The 7,645-nt window shown below is 43.9% G+C and overlaps 1 long non-coding RNA gene across 1 annotated transcript in view; it reads right to left on the bottom strand.

The window, feature by feature from the left end:
* LOC109320969 overlaps positions 1–6,840 on the bottom strand; it is a 17,957-nt gene extending 11,117 nt beyond the window's left edge. Inside the window, exons 1-2 of the long non-coding RNA XR_002103905.1 lie at positions 6,735–6,840; positions 1,955–1,964 (exon numbers count right to left, since the gene is read on the bottom strand). This is a non-coding gene — a long non-coding RNA (uncharacterized LOC109320969). The remainder of the gene's footprint in view (positions 1–1,954; positions 1,965–6,734) is intronic.
* Between the last annotated feature and the right edge of the window lie 805 nt (positions 6,841–7,645).

Here is a 7,645-nt window from a genome sequence, read left to right as displayed (position 1 = left end):
GTCCCTGTTCCCCCAAGCATTACCAGGAGTGACTAGAAATAATGGTCACAAGCTGGCAGAGGGTAGATTCAGACTAGACATCAGGAGGCGCTACTTCACTGTCAGGGCAGCTAGGATCTGGAACCAACATCCAAGTGAAGTGGTGCTGGCTCCTACCCTGGGGGTCTTTAAGATGAATACCTTGCTGGAGTTGTTTGACCCCAGTACTTTTTCCTGCCATGGCAGGGGGTCAGACTTGATGATCTGCTCAGGTCCCTTTCAACCCTACCAACTATGAAACTATGTGATGATAGCCTTCTAGCAGTTGAGGCCAGCTTACCTTGGGATAAAATTAACCTTCAGAAAGTCAAAAATAAGTATGCCGTGCACAATCTACTAGCCTGTGAACTACTTCCTTTTGGCTGCTGTCCTACCAAATGTTACCTCTCTATATTATCACCTGCACCACAGATGAGAGGGAATGGGCTGAGGTGGGCTTTCTTCTTCCCTTCTTTCTCGGGAAGGGGGACAGACCGAGTTAGGAAGCACATTTTCTTCCCATGGTGTGGTGGTCATCTTGGCTTGTTGTGTAGTCTTCCAGCTCCATGACCCGTGCCTGACAGTAAGGAATCTTACCTTCCACACCCAACCTCTTTGTGCCACTTCTTGTTTTTTGTGTAGGCAGGAATTAGTCTCAGGCATTCATGTTGCACTCAGGTACAGTACTAGCACTGGGCAGGAAAAAACCTCAGATCATTCAAGGGCCCCTACCATAGACCATACATACATCCCTAGAGATATATTACAAGGTACAGAATCCCCGGCTTAAATATACAGGGTATTACTAACTTGCCCCATCAATAATCCAGTCCTCTTCAAGACTCTGTCCTTACAGCAGGTATCTATTGCCTTTCACAGAATCTGCCACTGGTTGTGCATATTGCAAGCTTGGAATAACAAGTCCCACTGTACATATCCCTTCCATTGCTCTGGACTTCTCTATTGGGTGGGTCTAAGCTGCTCCTCCAGCTGGGCAAAGTCTTGTCTCCCTGATCACCTAGCCAGTATTTGGGCCTGCCTTCTCTGGCAGCAAAATCCTTAGGCCCTAGCTATGTGATACCCCTCTACTGTTATAACTGTGCCAGCAGACTGGCCCAGAGTTGAGCAGGAGATGCTGCAACACAGTAGTGAGAGGTGGCAATATAAAATCTAAAATAACAACCTCTTTCTGTCCCCTTCAGGGCAGGGCTGTGCTCTCCCCCTGGGGAGGAATTGTTTCTACTGAGAGGAAAGTACACAGAAAGAAGTCATTGCTAAGATATCCTCCTAGCTTTCTGACCAACCAGAGCTCTAGACCAGTTTCCCACTCTGCCCATCCCCTAAGCCAGGAGTTGGCAACCTACAGTCTGCAGGCCATATGCAGTCCTCCAAGTGATTGTATTTGGCCTGTAGTGCAGCAGTGTAAATAAGGGAAGGAGATGGGGTCACCTTGGCCAACCTAGAAAAGGTGTTCCCCAAGCTCTCTCCATCAGCATGTCACCCTTTGCTTCCAGTTTTTTGACAGTGCCACCTGCTGCTGCCTTGGCCCTCCCACATCTGCCCCCTTATGGCAGCAGCCACTTTTCTTGCCACTGAGTTCAATGTTTGCAGCAGTCAGTGGTGCCAAAGGGTACAGGATGGCAACAGTAGACCTTGCAGGAGAGAGAGCTGCCCTCAGTACAAAACAAGGAGGGCTGGGATGACAGCAGGTAGCTTGTAACGGTGGCAACAGCAGGGGCACTGGCTGGGTTGCAAATAGTGGCCTGTCTTCAGACTCAGTTGCCTTTAAGAAGTGGCAGGCTGAAATAAGGTAGCTAACTCCTGCTTTATGTAGTCAGGTCTTATGGGAACCACACTGAACTTTTGACACTGCAGCCATGTGGCTGCAGATTAGGAGCTCCATGGAGAAGAGGTGGATGACTCATTGCTGAGACACCCGTCCTCTCCTATCACGTAGTGCTATTGCTGCTCCATCCCCTGCCAGAACTATTAGGAGCCATGGAAAAGTCTCAGCCAGGCATATTTTTTTTCAGATTCTCCTACCTGTTAATGCCCTTCTGCCATTAGCTTAGAATAGGAGAGAGCACTCCATGGAAATGGATCTTCCTCTAGCCAGAAAGGGTACATCTCATTCTGTGGTTAACTATACCCTGACCCTTACTGAAACCCATGCCCTGCCAAGTACCATCCTAGCCACTGTGACAGACAAGAGGAAATATGAGCCTACTTAAGTCTTTTCTTTGTTTATAATACCTCAGCTTCTGGATAAATTGGCTTGCTCATTTTACTGCCATTAGTTACGATAAAAGATATTGGGTGCACTGGTTCAGCTGCTTGTGAGGTTGTGGGGGAGGGATAGATCCATCATCCCTGATGTAATAAACCAATAAGAGGGGCAAAGTTTGACTCCACTCCTTAGCAGCCACCCATGTAAAATCGATGTGTGCCCACTTACTAATTGCACTCACCATGGGTGCAAAAAGTAACACTAATAATATTCAAGGCATTGAATTAGGGGAGAGAGCTTGCACAGCCTCATATAGCCTTGATTACTTCCTTATGACAATTTATCCTTTACAACACCCTTTTATTGTACACTAAACACAGAAAAGTGCTTTTAAAAGCCGATACCAAGATCAGGTCTGTATCAGAAGCATCTGTTCTTTTATCAACATCCTGTTTTGTATGATTTTTGCACATGAGAAAAGCCACAAAAGGGGAAAAAGGAAGGAAACCATTTTCAATGTTCCTCAGACGTGCTGTTTGATTCCAAGGCAACTCTGAATACACTGAGCCAGATTCAGAAATACGACTCCACTCTTCAGGGGCTATGAGGTCAGTGTGGCCCCTTCCTCAAACTGGGGCTGCTTTTAGAGATCCGTTAACTTTTGCCCCTTCTTTAGGGACTTTGAACAACTGCCACAGGGCTGCTCTCATCCTTCCCTCTGCCAGGCCTCACTCACCCCTTCCTCTACTAGTCAACCTCAAAATGCCCCTGTGCTCAGAACTGCTGCTGGCAAAATGACTCTTCATCTAGGCATCAGGTGCCTAGGGAAAGAGAAGGAAAGAGAAATGCTTGTCTTACAAACCCTCTGTGCCAGCCGTGCTGGGGAAAGTGGACAGTAAGACAACGATGATGACTGGATCTCTGCAGAAGATATCAAGAGTCAAAGAGCTTTGCCTTTTTGTGCAGTCCTCCCTCTGAAGACCAGGTCCTAACAGAGAGAAACATAATACACAGGAGAACGGTTCAGGTGTGAGTCCATGTAAATATCTCATTACATTAGTCATAACCATCTCCCCATTTACTTGAGCTCCCTGTCTTCATGTATCTTACTCAGTCTTTGTCAAGAATTGATTGTCTAAGCCCTTTGATGGCAAAGGTCATCTTTTCATGACGTGTGTATACAGAGCCTGGTGAAAAGAGTCACAAACCCTGCATGGTCACCTATTGTCAAACAAAGAGATCAACATTCTCAGCTTTTATGAAGGAATGGGCTTTCAAGAAGTAGAAGAGATAAGTTATTGGTGTCAGTCACCCATCCTCTTCCAGGCTTCTCACCGGACAGGAAAATGTGACATAACTGGCCTCACTAGGGCAAGGGTTCCCAATGTGTAGTGGTGGCATGAAAAGAACTACAGTTGTAACTGGTAGTGTTTGAAGGGTGTAGTAGCCATGGTGGTCCACAAAATATGCAGATGGTAAAGATTATTGTGCATTATATCTTTTATTGGACAAACTTCATGGTTAGGATAGACTGAGCTACTAGATTGCATCTTGTTTATGTCTATCCCAGCCATGCAGCTGGTCCAATAAAAGATAATCACCCAAACGATCCTTGGCTCTTTCAGTTGTAATAATCATTTTAGCTCCCATAAAACCTATACCGTATAAAAAATATGCTAGTGTTTTTCAGTGAGTTCAACACTAAGGTTTCAGGATATTGTAAGATATGCTAGAAGCAATTAATGCCATAGGGCACATATACAGTATACACGAGCAGCGAGGCTGCTCTGATGTGTTATAATTCTGGCACATCAGGGAAGACTTGATTAATTGAGTTTGCTGGAGTGTCATAATTACTGTGCTCCAGCAGACTCTGGCACCTTGTGTATCAACATCCCTGCACTTAAAAATGGTGGTGGGGGCTCTTTAACTAAAGCTCATTGAATGAGTTTTAGTTAAAGTGCCCCCGCTGCCATTTTTAAGCATGAGGATGCTGATGCACAAAACGCTCTGGGCACTTTAATTAGAGCCACTCTAATTAAAGCACCCCCCCCCATTCCCAGACCATGTGTATAAATGCCCATAGATGTTAATGTTCATGCGCCTGTGTTGCATTGGTTATTTTTCTTTGTCATTTGCTATGTATTTTCCTTGTTACTAGCAGGAAAAAAATAACAAATTGTGCATCACAAACCCTTTGTATTAAGAGCCATCTATGGATTAAAATGTGTGTCAGATGACTGAACACCCTACTCCTGGTACAATGCACCCCACAGTAAAATCAGATAGATTTCATCCTTAAGCACCCTGCCAAAAATACTTTTTACAAAGGGTAACAAGAAAACATAATTCAAATGGAGGACATCTGTTCTACAATGTTTGCAGATAATGACTGGATCAAGTGTCTGCATAAAGGATAATTATCTTCTGCAGGTGGTTTGAGCCAGTATTTTAAATATTGTAAAAATGTCCCCATCCAAACCTCACACTAGAATATATGAGATTTCACTGGAAAGAGCGGTGTGGGGGGGACTTTCCCTATCCCACTGGTTATTTACCAATGGGAGGAAAAAAAGAAAGAGCAAGCTGATCTGATAAAGAACAATATTTTACTTGACAACAAAACAGGAAGATTTGTTCTCTTTTACATGGAGGTCATTTGCAATATGGAGGTTTACTGGGGGAAGAGGCAAATAAAGGGTCTAGATTGTGTTAAAATAATTCCCAACAGATTTCTATGAGGAGTTATGCCTAAGAACTGATGACATAGGATGGCTCTCAATGCAAAAGAAATTGCACCCCCGTCTCCCAAGGAAACAGAGAAATAAAACTACCTCATGTAGTGACATGTATTCTTATACTTGCTTTTATTAAACCACCCTTGCAATTTATTTTTAGCTTAAGGATGATGTCCTTCGATTAATGAACTCCCAGGGGAGGTGGTGCTGTCCTCTACCCTGGGGGTCTTCTAGAGGAGGTTAGATAAGCATCTGGCTGGGGTCATTTGAACCCAGCACTCTTTCCTGCCTAGGCAGGGGGTCGGACTTGATGATCTATTGAGGTCCCTTGCAGCCTTAACATGTATGAATCTATGAATCTGAGCATTTATAACCACTGGCAACTCAGTCACTCCTTTTGAATCTGAGTAGAGAGCATTTGGATCAAGTGAATCAGGAGTTGGAGCTGCTGAACAGCAGGGTCTTTGTGAGATCCTTCCCACATTCAGACAACCTCTGTCTTGAAACACGGGAGGATCTGTCACCTGCAAGCTGGGAGAAACAGATGATCTGTGTGCCTTGAGATGTACCCACTCAGGACTATTCAGAATATAGGTGATGGGAGGAGTAGAAATTCTAGTTATCTCCTAAGCATCTTGCACAATCCAAACTCCATTCACATACAATGCTGAATCCAGATGCCACCCGGAACTGGACCACACACGGTTTTTGCACTGGTTTACTAATGATTATGATGATTCATTTTATTGCATGTGTTTGTATTTGCAATAGTATCTACAGCACTGGTCTCCAAACTTTTTTGATCACTCACCCCTATCTATATAAATAGAAGTTCTAATATTTTCTTCCCGCACCCCAATAGATCGTCTTGCGCACCCCACTTTGGAGACCACTGATTTAGAGCACCACTCTCTGACAAATACTCCCCCCAACCTTGAATGTAGTCTCTCAAGCAACAGACTACCTAACTCCCAGTCTCACGGACCAGTCCTCGCAATAGCCCCAGATGTCTTCTGTGCCCCAAATCAATACAGACTACTTTATCACTGGACCTAATTTCACAGATTATAAATTATAACATCTCAGGTTCATTCACTTGCAATTCTACCAATGTTATATATGCCCTTACCTGCTCACAGTTCCCCACTGCTCTCTGCCTTTGACAGACGGGGTGATCCCTACATGAAAGAATGAATGAACGGTGATCTGACATCAGCTGCAGAAAGACGCAGCGGCCTGTGACAGAGAACTTGAACCTCCCTGCACGCTCCATTGCTGACCTAAGAGTGGCTGTTCTTAGATAGCAAACCTTTAAAAACCAATATGAATGGAAAATTGCAGGACAAGAAATCATCCACAGACTGGATTGCATTAAGTACAGTTTAAACAGGGACTATGGATTCTTATCCTGTTACCTAGATTGGCTTTTGTGACTCCTTTGTTCCCATCAGCTTATTGCTTGCATGTTTGCTTTTCCCAGCACTTAACCCTTCCCCACTCCCCTCTTCTGATTTTATATTCAAATTTCTGTCTCTTTATGCAGAGCTTTGTGCATGTATTTTCATAACATTTGATGAAGTGAGCTTTGGTCCATGACAGTTTGTACTATATATCTACTTCGGCTGATCTGTAGGGTTCAGCTCTTCCTTGCCTTCTACTAAGTATCAGGCGTTGTACAAACACTGAACAACAAGGTGGTCCCTACTCTAAAGAGTTGGCAACCCTACACACAACTCCAAAGAGCTGGCAACCCTGCTTTACCTCTCTGATTTACCTTTTATCTTTCTAATTTCTATCTATTTACATTCTCACTGACACCCTGCCACACTTTTAGCTTCTCTCATATCTTGGAGTCTCAGAACAGCAGAGACTCCCTGTGCCTGAAGCAGGGTAACTGTGCCTGAAAGCTTGCCAAGAACTTTTTCCAATGACACAGTTGACCTAATAAAAGATATCACATGTACTCAAAGAACCTTGCCTGTCCAACCCTACATATAAACCCAGAGACAATGGGTGGGTTCAGACAAACAGGGAAGCGTAAGAAAACAGTCAGACAATAATCTGCACAACCTAAACCAATATAAACACTTCTAAAATGATACACATCTCTCAGCTAGATGTTTGAACCAATTTATCTACACCTGTTATATCAAAACAGTGCATAGATCAACCTTCAGAGTTGATGGTGCAGAAATCCATGAAATTAACAACCTTCTTTTTGGTTGCAGCTAAACAGGTAACAATAATGAATGACCATCTTTAGGCTTCAAAATTATTGCTCCCCTTAAAATGGATAGGACAGTTAACATCCTCAAGAGGTGTGGTTCCAGGCTGTCTACAGAGTTAGTCAGAAAGCGCTGTCCCTGTTTTTTGGCTGATTTACATTTGGGAGGTTATCTTTGCAACCAGAAGGACTGGTTGCAAAGTCTCCAGCATGTTAAATAAAAGATTCTGGAGCACAACATGCAGCCAGTAAGGGGAAGTATTAGCTTGCCCTGTGGGCTGCTCAAACCTAGTGGCCCTTTACAGGGCTGTGGCAATCTTTCCTGCTGGCTTAAGACAGGCACTGTTTGGATGGACAGCCCCTTATGTATGGTAAAAGTTTGGAAGGAATTTTGAAATCTTGAAATCTTTGTTTCAATGGACCATACCTTGTGTATGG

Source organism: Crocodylus porosus, unplaced genomic scaffold (genome assembly GCF_001723895.1).
Source record: "Crocodylus porosus isolate Cpor-Errol unplaced genomic scaffold, CroPor_comp1, whole genome shotgun sequence".
NCBI classification, from domain to species: Eukaryota; Metazoa; Chordata; order Crocodylia; family Crocodylidae; genus Crocodylus; species Crocodylus porosus.
This window is presented reverse-complemented; position numbering and strand designations above follow the sequence as displayed.